Here is a 15311-nt window from a genome sequence, read left to right on the forward strand (position 1 = left end):
AAATGTGATAAAATAACGTTATATGTTTAACACGCCACATTTCAAAGGTTCAATGTGCATGACTGTGATCTGGCATTCAGATAAAATGAATGAGCTTTGTTACATTCTGAAAGGCTCCACGCACACAACACAGAAATTTTCCAATCCTTTGCTCCAGGCAAACAACACAGAAATTTTCCAATCCTTTGCTCCAGGCACACAACACAGAAATTCTCCAGTCCGTAATTAGCTGAATACTTTAAACAGTCAGAGTGTAGTGGTCCACTAGTCCTTAAGACTGACGGCTGGACTGCAGATGTGTGTTAAGAGATTTTGAGATACCTGACAAGGCCCGCTGGTTTGTATTATCCACGGGTACATTTACCATTTTGCTTAAGTGACTTCATATTTATTTATTTATTTGTTTGTTTATTTATTTATTTATTTATTTACTGGTGCTTTCTGTCTGTGTCCAAATCATTCGACGAAGGCAGAAAGCACCAGTAAAATAAATAAATAAATACCTTGACTGTCAACAAACTTCGGCTTAAATACCTACGAAATCTCATTTTGCCACAAAAATGACATCAAAGGAACATCAAAATATGGATATGCTAAACTACAAAAGCTTGTTCGACAGTGTTATCTTTTAATGGCATTTTTGATTCCTCTGTACCGAACTGGATTCTAAAAGATTGTTTGCACGCGTCCTTGGCCTGATCAGTACCCGTGGTGGGTGAGAATTTCAATGAGGTACATCCTCTTGGGATACAGCATTATCTAAAGCATAATCAGGAATGTAGAGTTTCAGACATCCGGGTTAGTATACTATAAAAGATAAAACTGTAAAACTGTTCTACGGGACAATGTATATTGCTTACTGACGTTGGGGCGACAACATATCGCTTTCAACAGAGTAAGGTGTTAATTTTTTTTTATTTACTGGTTTTAGGGCCACTTTCCTGGCGGATATCGTGGCCCATCAAATCAGTGTTTTATTTTTATTTTTTTAACACATGAATATTTTGGTTACATAACAGCAGTGCGTTGGTATACTATTTACATAAGTACATGAGTCAATTAGTGGGATTAACCTCTTTGTGGTAGCATGTTATAGCTTATTGTATAGGTTCAAATGCTGCCATGGTCATTTAACAGAAAGGGGATAAATAGTAAGCTATTTACAGAGATTAACGTTATCTTTACATTAGAAATACATAGATCTGCATTAAAGAATTACAATGAGTTGCCTATACAGAAATTTACACAGAGAGAAAACAACAGTAGTGCTTTTATTTATTGGTTAACAGGTGTTAAACAAAAAGAATTCCTATTTATACAAAAACAAAGTGAACAAACCAGTATGTACAAGATTCATGGTGAACACAGTTCACGTTCATGGTTGAATTACACAATGGGTCTATACCATTTTAAATAATGAGGCAACTGGAGCTGTTATATAGTGACAGAATTTGAATATAACACAGTTTTGATCGAGTGAACAAATTTTATCATGTTGAGGTAAATTTACAAGAGCTTATTAACATTTTTTCAACACTGTGTCTCAGGTGTGTGATAAGTTAAATCCTCCATTGCGGTTGAGAGTGGGATGTTTAATCCGTACGAAAATGGCTTCCTTAACCCTCTCTCAAACCAATGGGGCTCCTTAGATAAAATATTTGCGTTATCCCCATTAAAACTGTGACCTGAATTACATAAATGTTGGAAAACAGCAGAATTATAGCCACTAGATGCGGGTTTTTTGATGTTGTTTAACACGGTTACTTAGTGGCTGCTGTGTTTCACCAATATATAAATCCCTGCATGAATTTTCACCACATTTTATTTCATACACCACACCACTTGCCTTGTCTTTGATGGGCTTGTCCCTAGGTCGAATAAGAGATGTTCTCAGTTTCTGATATGGTTTTACGGCTGTTTTTGTAGAATGTTGCCCGAAAATTCCTTTGATTTTTTCGATAAACCTTGTACATAAGGTAGAGTTATAGTACTAGTAGTACTTGTTTGTATGTCAGTGGGCGTCTTGGGGAGATTAGTTTTTAGGGTATTGTGAGTGGTCCAGCTTTGATAGCCACGGGTTTTCAGTGCTTTTTTTTATGTGGGTGTTCTCAACCTGTAAAGCAGCGTCATTGCTTATTGCTGTTTTAGCCCTTTTAAAGAGTGTTGTAACTACACCTATAGCGCAGCGTAATGACCCAGGAGTCCCTCACCAATGCGGTCGCTGTGAGTTCAAGTCCAGCTCATGCTGGCTTCCTCTCCGGCCGTACGTGAGAAGGTCTGACAGCAACCTGCGGATGGTCGTGGGTTTCCCCGGGGTTTCCACCCACCATAATGCTGGCCGCCGTCGTATAAGTGAAATATTCTTGAGTACGGCGTAAAACACCAATTAAAAAAATAAAAAAACTACACCTAGTTTTTGATTAAGTGGGTGGTGTGACAGAATGTCCAAATAAAGGGCTATGTGTGCAAGCTTTCGGTATATAGTTACCTCAATTGTCCGCTCCTCATTAACCGAAACTAAGGTGTCCAAAAAGGAAATTTGATGATTTGTCATTATTTACATAGTAAACTGTGTATAACACAGTTTTACAGAGTTATCTTTTAAAGTATAATCAGTTTAACCGAGGAAGGATCACGTTAACAAGATGTTCCTGGAATTCTCTGGGATTATCTGCGGTCTTCATTCTTGCACTCGTTGACTGGCTCCTGCGATTAAACTACAAGTTCTTCAATAATCCTTAGATTTCTTTTATACTGTCATAAAACTGCCAGCTTTGTGGAATTCCAACAGAACAACACAAAACATTAAAACGTCTTAAAATGTGCCGTATTCCTTTGGTTATGAAATTGCTATAATCCATACATTAGAACACATTTTCACAAGTTGGTTCTCACTGCGTTCCCGGCACTAGCAGATGTGAATGTTGTTTTACGTCATTGTTAGCAAATATGTATGTTGTTTAACGTCATTGTTAGCAGATACGTACGTTATTTTACGTCATTGTTGGCAGATATGTATGTTTTTTACATTATTCCTAGCAGATATGTATGTTGTTTTACGTCATTGTTAACAGATATGTATGTTGTTCACGTTATTGTTGGCGGATATGTGTGTTCCTTTACGATATTTCTAGCAGAAATGTACGTTATTATTAATAGAGAAATAAGTTGTTTTAGCAGATATGTATATTATTTTGCATAATGCCTTGCTAGCGGATATGTTTTTTACTTTGTGTTATTTCTAGCAATTATGATGGAGTTTCACGTTTTTAGAGATTTACATTATTTTGTAAACTATTGTCGCAGCTGGCAGGAATTTAACGTTATTTCTAACATATATGTGTGCAAATAGAGCGTTATCTCCGGTATGGGTAGCTCGATCTTTCAGTAAAGTTTTAAATCGTTTCCATCGGGAATACACTGGGATTTCATTACTTCAAGCAGAATACGTCTGAGCTTTTAGCAAGGGCGACTATAGTTTTATGGGTTTTTTTCTAACATATATATATGTCTGGCCGCGATAGCGCAGTTGGTAGAGCGTCCGCTTCGGAAACGGTAGATCCAGGTAAATTCTGTGTCGAGTCACACCTAAGACCTTAAAAGAGGAAGTTGTTGTTCAGCATGAAGGTGATTGTGCAACAACTGGTTGACCCGTATCAGTATAATGGCTCGGGTGGGACGGCTTCCTTGCCTTTGGTAAGGCGTCTCAGCGAAGCAGCACTAGATAAAGGAGCGGTAGAAGTCCGTCCTGCGACAAGGAGGCACATTACATGTACTCTAAGGATTCATTCATCGTCAAATGAATGAAAAATTGTTAAGTACGACGTTAAACCCCCAAGTACGCACTCACTCACTCTAACAGATATGTCTGTAGTTTTACGATAATTAACACAAATCTAAAAGACAGATAGTCTAACAATTCATTCACATTAAACATTCACACATTCACATACTCAGTGCAAAATGATTACGCTGTGTGATAACAAACATTTTAAACACGTAGTCAAAGCGGTAAAAAAACATCCATCGAGGTTTTGAGGCGTTTTACAAATAATTCAATATTTTATGCGTTCTCCCGTTTTAACCATGCAGAGCCGACGTGACATAGAAATCTTCCTGATAACATATCGTTGTAATACAGTTACATATGTAGACAAAGAGGAGGGGAGTGGGGAAGCTTTGGTTTTGGCAACGGTTCTTCTTGCGACAGACTAAACACGTCTGAGCATCGATCCTATCTCGACGTTCCCATTATGTCATTTCTGTAAGCACTGAACAATTTTTACACTCAACAGACAGCTATAGACTTCCATAATTTATCCTTGAGGCCAATAAAGTCTGTAATAACTTAAGTCCAATGTTGCATAAGCTCGGCCCCCTGTGTATCATTATATTCCATAACATTGCGTTGCTCATGGACACATATATCGACTTACCACTTAACTAGATTGTATTAACACCCAAATGCCATTAACGCGAATGCATAAGGTGTCATCATTATAAATTGATTAGGGCAATATCCTGCCAATTTATAAATATGTATGTGTGGCGTATTGTGATTGGTGCTTTTCAGTAGGTGTGTCCGGTATCTGTTACACAGACTTCCCATTAGGTCAGATCTCGTGACACCGCACCAAACTTGGCATCCGGCCAAATGAGTCATTTATTAATGACGTCGTTCTGGTAGAGTTCCCGTTAACATACAGGTGTATAGTGTATATGTTTACCACTAACATACCAAGGTATGTATGTAGATAAAAACTGTATCACTCTCGCGTGTGTGATGCCCGTGCCAAATTCCACGTCTGGAGATTTTTACCATACCAGGTCACTGTTACAATATCTATCACCATACATTACATCAAAAGATCAGTGAAATGAAAACAATCATACCTTGTAAGGAAAAATTATTTCATTTGATTTCTCAAAATGTAGCCTACCATGGTCGTAGGCCAGAGACTTGCATTCAAGCTTGTGTAAATTCAAACCTAAGACTTTCAAATGGGCCATTTCGGCACTTTGCTGCCCAGGTGATACTTACCATGAGGGAATAGGCCAAGTACCGGTTGGCAAATTGTCATCAAACTATTGCGACTAAATGTGATGTCATGTCTGGTGTCTGTGGATTGGTGTTCCAGTGAGGTAGCACCATTAACACGGCGGTTTACGATTGTTCTATTTGGAGTCATATTTATTTGGTTAATTGCATTTGGGCAACATCGGTCAGCATTGTGTTTTTTTTGGTGGGGGGGGGGGGGGGGGGCAGAGAAGCCGGAAAGCTCACGAACAAATGCAGGTTGCTAGAAGACCTTCAAATCTTCCCATGCACCATTGCAGAGGCAGCCAACATGAGTTGAACTTGAACTCACAGTGATTACATTCATTAAAAGCTCCTGGGTCACTGTGCTGTCCTGGCACGCTCACCACTAGTCCATTTTCTTTTTAAAAAATACCTTGCATGAAAAAAAAAATACAATTTTGTCAATTTTTCATAACCATTGTTATTGTTTCATGGAGACAAAAATCTTCTCTCGATCGCCACATTTAGATCCATTCTATTTAATAGAATATACCAAGTGGAAAAAAAAAAACGCTCAACGCTATAAGTCAAAGCCACAGTCCGATTTTATTGATCAAAAAGAGAAGTTTTTGCTAGATTATGTGAATAGGAGAAAATAATATTTCACAGTCTGTACTTTAAATTTAAATATCCGCTCGATCCATCTATCACGGTCAAAAAGGGAATTCGTCAGGCAAACATTAGCCGTTCTCTTGGTTTACCATGTCTTTATACGTGGTTTTCTTGGTTTGCCATACATCACTCGTGACATTCTTGGTTCGCCATACATTTACACGTGACATCCGTGGTTTACAATAAACACTTGGTTCACCATAAACAAGTGGCATTCATGGCTTACCATGCACACGTGGCATTCTTGGCTTACCATGCACACGTGGCATTCTTGGTCTACCATATATTTACACGTGGCATTCTTGGTTTGCCGTACACACGTGGTATTTATGTTACATAAAAAATGTAGGTGCAGTGAAAACAAAGATACACAATAAACAGGCGTGTGGCTCGTAGAAGAAGTCCAACGACCGAGCCTTGACTTGTATAGTAGGGCCGTAATACCCCCGTTAATACAGAACTGCCGCACTGTTTCAAGGGATATACAAACAATGATGTTATCTCGACTGTGTCAAATTGGATGGGATTGTCTCTTTTTTGATCTCCACTTGGACCGCCATGAGCCAACGCCATGTAGATATTTCTTACACATCCCGCCATTTGTGCGATGGAACGGAGCTTATTTATTCCCTGTGCATGGTAAAAAAGCCATTACTGTTGATTGGTCTCTCTTGTTTTCATACATCATTAGGCTTAAAGCATAGATGCCGAAAACGGAATTCTTCCGGATTTTGGCTTATATATGCATTCTGATAATAAGCCGATAGCATTTTACACAAGCAGCCCTGATTACAGTCTGTACACATTAAATATGGCATCGTTATCGTCTAAACTGACCAACTGTAGCTTTGGTTTCCTTCACAACACCCTTCAAATTTAGACGAAATTTTTTTACCAGTCTTCACAGGCTCCAAGAAATCCCATGATGCGCGGATTCAGAGCAACAGATTCAGGGTTGCTGAGTGTCTACGTTTGGAGTTGGTTTCGACGCTAAATATTCTACTCATGTTTGCAAATTGGCCATGCTATTTGAGGTATGAGTTACCGTCGTAAATCGGGGAGGAATCAGCCGCCGGGAACGTCGGGCAACTCTACCTTTACCATACAGATGGAGTCTGTTCTCATCTACAGAAGGAACATGTCTGTTTACCAGATTGGCTTCTAGCCCGATTTTCCCCAGCCTACATCTGTCTTTCCCTCATGACAAAGCTATTCTTTGAACTTAGTATTTGTGCTCAAAATACATCATGGGTCGAGTCACACCTAAGACTTTAAAAGAGGAAGTTGTAACTTCCTCGCTTGGCGTTCAGCATGAAGGGGATAGTGCAACGACTGGTTGACCCGTATCAGTATAATGGCTCGGGCGGCGCAGTTTATTTGCCTTCGGTGAGGCGTCTCAGTGAAGCGGCACTAGATAAAAGAGCTGTGGAAATCCGCCCTGCAATTAGGAAGCACATTACATGCACTCTAAAGATTCCTTCGTCGTCACAGGACTGAATAATTGTTAAGTACGACATTAAACCCCAAGCACTCACTCACTCACTCAAAATACATCAATCGAGAGACCTGTTATCAAACCCAGGTTGGTTCATGCCAAAGATTTAAAAAAAAAAGATAAAAATTCTATACGTCGCTTGGCGTTCAGCACGGAGAGTTTAGGTCCGGTGGCAGCAGCACTTTGGTCACATGGACTTGCTGTACCACAAGAAGACACAGTACATGTACACACACCTAATAACTCGTCGTCGACTTATGTCGTGATGCACAAACGTATGCTACCAGCTGACTTTCCCTCACGACACAGCTATACATGTATCATAGGGACTTCAATTGCGACTTTTCACGAACATTACATACAGACACGTGAACTGTAAGGGAGTTATAGCATAAAGAGTAACACTAGAGCAGCCACGGCAGTATGACAGTTGACAAACGCTTTTGGGTTTTGGTCTAACAGTTTATCTACATGGAAATGGCTAAAAGAAAAGACACCAAATTAAAAGAACCTGTGTTATTTCGGGAAGAAGTGCGAACACATGCCTAAACAACAACAGCAACATTTTTCTGACGTGCTTGGTTATTATATAAATAAACTTTTCACGTGGAATTCTTAATAGGCCATGGGATACGCCATTCTCGGGCTATAGAAATAACTCGCGCCTTATGGGTTAAAATTTAAAAACCACAACATAGCTGTGGTTTTGATTTTCTGAATGTGTGCGATTTTTGTTACTTTGCACTGCAATACCACAGAAAATTTAATCTGGGATGTGGGATGAATACATATACATTTTGTCTGATGTTCTCTTTTCTATTAAAAAAGTAACAAATTACACGCCGCCTAGCACGATGGTATAGGCAGAATTAGATAAAAAATGTAGTGATCTAACTTGCAATTTATTAGTCTGTGGTCTAGAATTACTCAAAATCCTGGGTTGTCACACATTTATTAAACAGTATAAAAAAAAAACCTAGCAAAGGAACCAGGCCTTGAGGCAATGTGTTATATAGGCCTGCATTAAAAAAAGAAGAACGGCAGAAAGCGAGGCATTCCAAGCACATGGCCGACTCAAGCACATTTGCCAGTCTCCTCAAAAATTAACCCATTTCAGTAAAACTTTCATCCTCATCTTCACTAATAACTAGGATTTCTATGAAATAAACGACTCATTTTCAGATGCGATTAAAGCTCAAAGAATTCGTAAAGAAGTGTTTTTACAGAAACAGGTATCGTGGGCCACATCGTCATGTTACACACTCCCGAAATGTGAACACATTAACATGTCGCCTGGAAGACAATCCTTTAACACCGTTGTAAAAGACTGAGGATAAGGCTGACTCCAGAAGCTAGATCCGATTTTGGCATGAAAAAAATAACATGAATAAGACATAAAATGTGGATTTGCAAAACTACAAAAGCTTGTTTGACAGTGTTATCTTTTAATGGAAGTTTTGATTCCTCCGTATTCAACAAGATTGTTTTGCACGCGTCCGCGGCCTGATCAGTGCCTGCGGGATGTGAGAATTTCAAGGAAGTATGTCCCTCTTGGGAGCATTATATAAAAGCATGTTCAGTTCAACGGAGGAAATGTTACGTTAACAAGATGTTACTGAAATGTTCTAAGGTTGTCTGCAATCTTCATTGCAGATGTGTGTCTTGTTTTACTTTATTGTTCGCAGATATGTATAGGGTTTTTTTTTTCGTTATTGTTAACAGGCATGTGTGTTACTTTACGTTATTGTTAGCATATATGTAAGTTGTTTTACGTTAATGCTAGCAGCTGTGTATCTTGTTTTACGTTAATTTGTTAGCCGATATACATGTTGTTTTATGTAATTCTTAGCAGATATGCATGTTGTTTTATGTTAGTCTCAGCAGATATGCATAAGGTTGTTGTACGTTATTGTTAACAGATATGTATGTTGTTTTACGTTATTCTTGGCAGATATGTATGATGTTTTACGATATTGCTAGCAGATATGTAGCACAAATGAGGGAATTTCACTGTATTTTTGTAGCACATTTTTATCACATTTCTAGAAGAAATGGATGCAGTTTCACCATATATCTTGCATAAGATTTACGTTCTTTTTAGCCGATATGTATGTTGTGTGGCGTTATTGTTTGTAGGTATGAATGTTTGTTTATGTAATAGTTAGTAGATATGTTGTTTGCTTTGCGATATAAGTTTTACGTTTTTCTCTATCCAAAACGAAATATGTATTGACATTACTTTGTAAACTATTATTATAAATGGCAGAAGTTTAGCATTGTTTCTAACACATATTTGTGGAGATAAAGCGTTATTTCTAGCATAAATGGCTCGACTTCTCAGCGGAGATAGCTGAAGTTTTAAACTGCTTCTAGCAGGAATATATACGGTTTTATGTAACTCCAAAAAGTCACGTCTGTGTTTTTTAGCAATGCCGGGTGAAATTTTATTTATTTTAGATGGTGGGTGTTTCTCTAGTTTTAATGTGTTTAACACGTATCTAACAGTCAGAAAATTTAGTAATTCTTTAATATTAAACAGATGAAGAGTTACTCAGTGCAAAATGATGATGCTGTTTGATAACAAACATTTTAAACACGTTGTTAAAGCGGTAAAAACGTCATTTAAAATTTTATGCGTTCTCGTGCTTAAGCCATGCAGAGTCGAGATAACACAGAAACTTTCGCTGAAGGACTGTTGCGTATGTATGCGAAGGGGGGCTTTGGTTTTGACAACACTTCTTTTGACGACGGACTAAACACGCCTGAGCATCGATCCTATCACGAGGGTTACCATTATGTCAACTCTGTGCACACTGCACACTTATTACCCTCCTCAGACAGCTATACACTCCCATTATGAAGCCCTGAAGGTCTTATGTGCAATTAAAATCTGTCAATTCTTAAGTCCAATGTTGTTTAAACTCAACTTACTTTGTATCATTATATTCCATAATATTGCGTTGCTCATGGACATATATACCGTCTTACCACTTAGTGAGATTGCATTAACACTCAAATGCCGTTAACGCGAATGCATAACGTGTCATCATTATAAATTGATTAGGGCAATATCCTGCCAATTTATAAATATGTATGCGTGGGATATTGTGATTGGTGATTTCGGTAGGTGTGTCCGACATCTGTCACACAGACACCGCAGCAATCTTGGCATCCGGCCAAAGTCATTTATTGATGACGTCATTGTGGTAGAGTTCCCCTTAACATACAGCTGTATAATGTATATGTTTACCGCTAACGTACCAAGGTATGTATGTAGATAAAAACTGTATTACGCTCGCGAGTGTGATGCCTGGGCTACACTTTCAGTAAACATGAAATTTATCGAAACATCAGTGAAATAAACAAAACTTATCTTGTAAAGAAAAATTATTAGTGGTTCAAACCATTTAGGCCTGAATCCCTATTGTATCTGTTCGAATTATTATTATTATTTTCGGCATTTGTGATACATTTTATGAGAAAACGACAAATGGTCCATTCAGGAAGCTTTAGTATGTTTTATGAATGGATGTGAAGTTGTGCTTTTTGGCTTTTGGAAACATTTGGTCGCGTGACTTTGCGACCGCATTGGATTTTATCCCAGCCTAAAAAAATCTTCTCGTCCAAAACGGGTGATGCGATTGAGCTGAAATTTAAACGGTAGTTGCACAAAGCCTAGGCACATTCAGGGTAAGACTGCGAACTTTCTCCGTTGGATATTGTACTACATCGCATTGGGTAAAAATGTCATGTGACAAACAAATTCGTTTTTTGCTAATAATTTCTACACCTCTACAGATGATGTCCGGCAAATAATCCTATCTGTTGTTCTGTTGAACGCGGGTTCCGAAATTGCATATTTTGCGAAACCGGAAGTGGATGTATCTCCTTAATAAATGAAGCTAGAGATACGATCTTAAGGCCTAACATCATCCCAAGGCAAGGGGACAAATTCTGCATAACCGGAAATGACTTCAGCAAACCGGAGGTAGTAAGCACCAAAAAAGTCGCAATTTTTACACTTTACAAAACTGAAAAACTCCTGCAGGTAAAAAGACTCAACAGAAATTCATGAGACTTAGATATGTGGCAGACCCGAAGATGTGTTCTTGCGAGTAAAAATTTGGGTCACGTGACCTGGCTGCCATTTTGGATTGAAGTGAAACCATTTGACGGTAATTTTCTCCAGCACCCAATGTTAGATCGTTTTGAAATTTACCACAACCGTTCACTGAACCCTTTTTGGAAGGAGAAAGAATGCAATGTGTATGCAAATTAGTTTTTAATTAATACAGCGGAAGTGATGTCCTGATTACGAATCAGGTGTTATTTTTGTCTTGTGATGTATACTTTTGTTGGAAATATTCCACCATATTTACAGGTCTGGTGACATAAAACTCTTAGAACTCTAAAGCTGAAAATCGCTGGGTGAAAAGGACTATATATGTATTACACGTATGTTGAAAATCGTTGAGCTGTGTTACAAAACAGAATACACGCACGCCTTCAATTACTGTCCAAAGGTCGATTAAATAGATTTTGCACATCTATATATACATGCTAAATAGTTTACATACAATACACTAATGACTATACGCTTTCTGATTAAGTTGGTTACATATCAATGCATAGACAAAATTCAAGTAACCGGAAGTGACACCACATACGCCTGAAACACCGTGTTGACACCCGGCATAGCTGCTTTAGCCGCTATATTTTCCTTTGATTTCACAATAGATGTACCAAGGTCGAAAGCCGGATGCATGCGTTTAAACCTATGTAAGATCAAATCTAAGATTTTCAAATCGCTTTCTACTCTTTCCTGGCTCGGTGGATACTCACCATGAGGGAATAGGCCAAGTACCGGTTGGCAAAGTGTTCATCAGACTATTGCCGCTAAATGTGATGTTATGTCTGGTGTCGGTGGATTGGTGTTCCAGTGAGGAAGAACCATCAACATGGCTGTTGCTTGGAGTCACACTGACGGACACCTCGAGGAAACAAACAATGAAAAAGAACAAAGGTGTAAACACATGCTTTTTATGTATTTGGTTTACCTCACTTGTACGACATCGGCCGGCCTTGAGATAGGGTGGGTGTGGGCAGGCAGGCAGAGATAGGGGAAAACTCACCAACATCTGCAGATTGCTAGAAGACCTTCCCATGTACGACCGGTGAGGCAGACAGCATGAGCTGAACTTAAACTCACGGCGATTGCATTGGTTAAAGGCGCCTGGGTTATTGTGCTGCGCTGGCACGTTAACCACTAGGCCACGCATGCTTTTTAAATTTTAAATAATCTTGAAAAAATACCCTTGAGGAAATAACTAATACAATTTTGTAAATTTTACCGCAGCATAATCAATGTGTTTGGAGAAAAAATCTTTCCTCCGTCGAGATAATTATATCCAATTACAACTCTGCAGGGTAGATTAAAGCATGTAAGAAAGGTTTTCCATACCAGAAAAAAAGCTCTCAACGCTATAAGTCAAAGCAAAAGTTGAATTTTACTGATCAAGAAGACAAGTTTTTGCAAGATTATGTGAATCGTAAAAAAGAATATTTCACAGTTTGTACATTAAATTTAAATATCCACTCAGTCCATCTATCACAGTCAATAGGGTAATTGGTCAGACAAACATCAACCGACCTCTTGGTTTGCCATACACATGGCATTCTGGGTTTACCATACACACGTGATATTCTTGGTTTGCCACACACACGTGGCATTCTTGGATTACCATACATTTACACGTGGCATTCTTGGTTTAGCATACACACGTGGCATTCTTGGTTTACCATACATTTACACGTGGCATTCTTGGATTACCATACATTTACACGTGGCATTCTTGGTTTACCATACACACGTGGCATTTATGTGACAAAAATGTGGGTGCAGTGAAAACAAATATACACAATAAACAGGCATGTGGCGTAAGGCCAAAAGTCCAACGATTGTTTCTAGGACATACAAAAATGATGTTATCTCGACTGTGGCAGTTTGGATGGGATTGTCTTTATTGACTTATTTATTTCGTGTGCATGGTGCAAAAATCCATTACTGTTGATAGGTTTCTCTTGCTTTCATACATCATTAGGCTTAAAGCATAGATTCCGAAACTGGACCTGTCGAATTTGGCTTATTTATGCATTCTGATAACAAGCCTACAGCATTTTACACAAACAGCCCAGATTACAGTCTCTACACATTAAATATGGCATCGTTATCTTCTAAACTGACACCTATAGTTAGATATGAGATTTTTATAGCCGGCAGAATGTAGTCCGTAACTTTACACTCAGACTTGTCGCAAGTCGTGTAATAACATTGGATACCATCTGAGAGTGTAATAGGAAACCTTATCTGTATGAAACATACTGGGTTCAACATGAGTAAAATCGTTGCCCTTTGTGGTATAATGTAACAGATATTTTATGGTTTTTCGCCAAAAAAGTGGAAAACGAAAAAAATAAACGCACTTTGATTTGTCCATTCTTTGTCATACACAAATGGAGCCTTGACCCCTTTTCACTTGACTTGGATTCGCTCTTTCCTCCTTTAACAAAAGTTAAATTCCATATTTTTAAAGACTGTAAAAAATACAAACATGTATATCACAAAATTTGAAGACAGAAATAAACAATCTGGTTATCCGGTACTTCTCAGCATACTCAATATGTCTAATACTTCGGACAAAAAACTTACCGTCATATCACGCACTTCCATCCGTCATTCAAACGGCAAAAATTTACACTCGATAATCACACAAGATACATATAGACATTTAATATTTTAAAATGGATAAAATTTACATAATTTGCATTAAAGTGAAAAGGCATTATAAACAGTCTATTCTAAATATTCGACATTTGAACAATGGACAGTGTTAAACAATGGACAGTGTTAGACTAAAGCGTCTGTCTATGTTCGACTCTAGCCCAGCCTTAAGAAGTTAGATGATATCTTTCCATTCCTGGGCCAGATCATAATCATACATTAATGTCCACCCAATAAGCCCCTGGACATTCTCTTTTAAATATACTCTCTCTTTTAAAAGAAGTTAAGAACTACCAGACCCGACGCCAGATAGCGCTCTTGTAGCCAGCATAACGCAGGAGTTATCACTTGGGAGACCAGCTGCAGCTCTGGTTTCCTTCATAATACGTTTCAAATTCAGACTAAATTTTCTTCTCGATTCTCAGACGCCCTAACAAATCCCATGATATGCGAATTCAGAATAACAGATTGATTCAGGTTTGATGAGTGTCTAAGTTTGGAGTTGGTTCCGACGCCAAATGTTCTACTCATGTTTGCAAATTGGTCCTACTGTTTGTATGGTGGAAGTCCGAGTTAATGTCGTAATCAGGGGAGCAATCAGTCGTCCCGTTCGTCTGGTAACTTTACCTTTACCATATAGATGGAGCCTGTTCTCTTGTGGTCGAAGCAACGTGGTCTGTTTAACAATTGGCAACAAAACTGGCTTTTGGCGAACATGTAATTTGTCCGATCTTACCTCCATGACATTGCTATAAACTGCCTGTAAATTTAGCATTTGCTCTCATGGAACATCAGCGTGTAAGATGTAAGTATTTGTGTATTTAGCACTTGCTATCATAACACACAAACTACCTAGCCATTTCATGACTGTGGACGACTAAGGTAATTCATTTTATCAAAAGCTGTTGTCGTTCTATTGCATGCGTAATAAACCATGACGCTCTGTCATGCTGGACGACTCTGGATTTTGATAAAAAGCTAGTACCTGAGGCAGACGTAGTAACAGTACATATTCACATGTGAGGTCATGGCGTTTTGCTCACATGTGGACTTATGGGAACAAAGTAGACATAAGTACCAAGACCAAGACCAACAGCCGTATTTCACAACATGATACAGCGACAACCAGGTAACAGCATTGAAAGACAAAAGGTAAAAGCACCAGAATTGGTAACTGACATAGAATGTATGTAAAGATAAAAAATGGGTAGTGTACCGAGGGCTGTATGTACAACATTTATTTCACAGTACACATCCCGGCTGAATGACAAGATTCACATATGTATAAAAGGCTTTGAACATTTATATAGGACTCCATAAACGCAAATTTTACATGCTAAAAT

This window comes from Liolophura sinensis, chromosome 5, assembly GCF_032854445.1.
Source record: "Liolophura sinensis isolate JHLJ2023 chromosome 5, CUHK_Ljap_v2, whole genome shotgun sequence".
Taxonomy (NCBI): domain Eukaryota; kingdom Metazoa; phylum Mollusca; class Polyplacophora; order Chitonida; family Chitonidae; genus Liolophura; species Liolophura sinensis.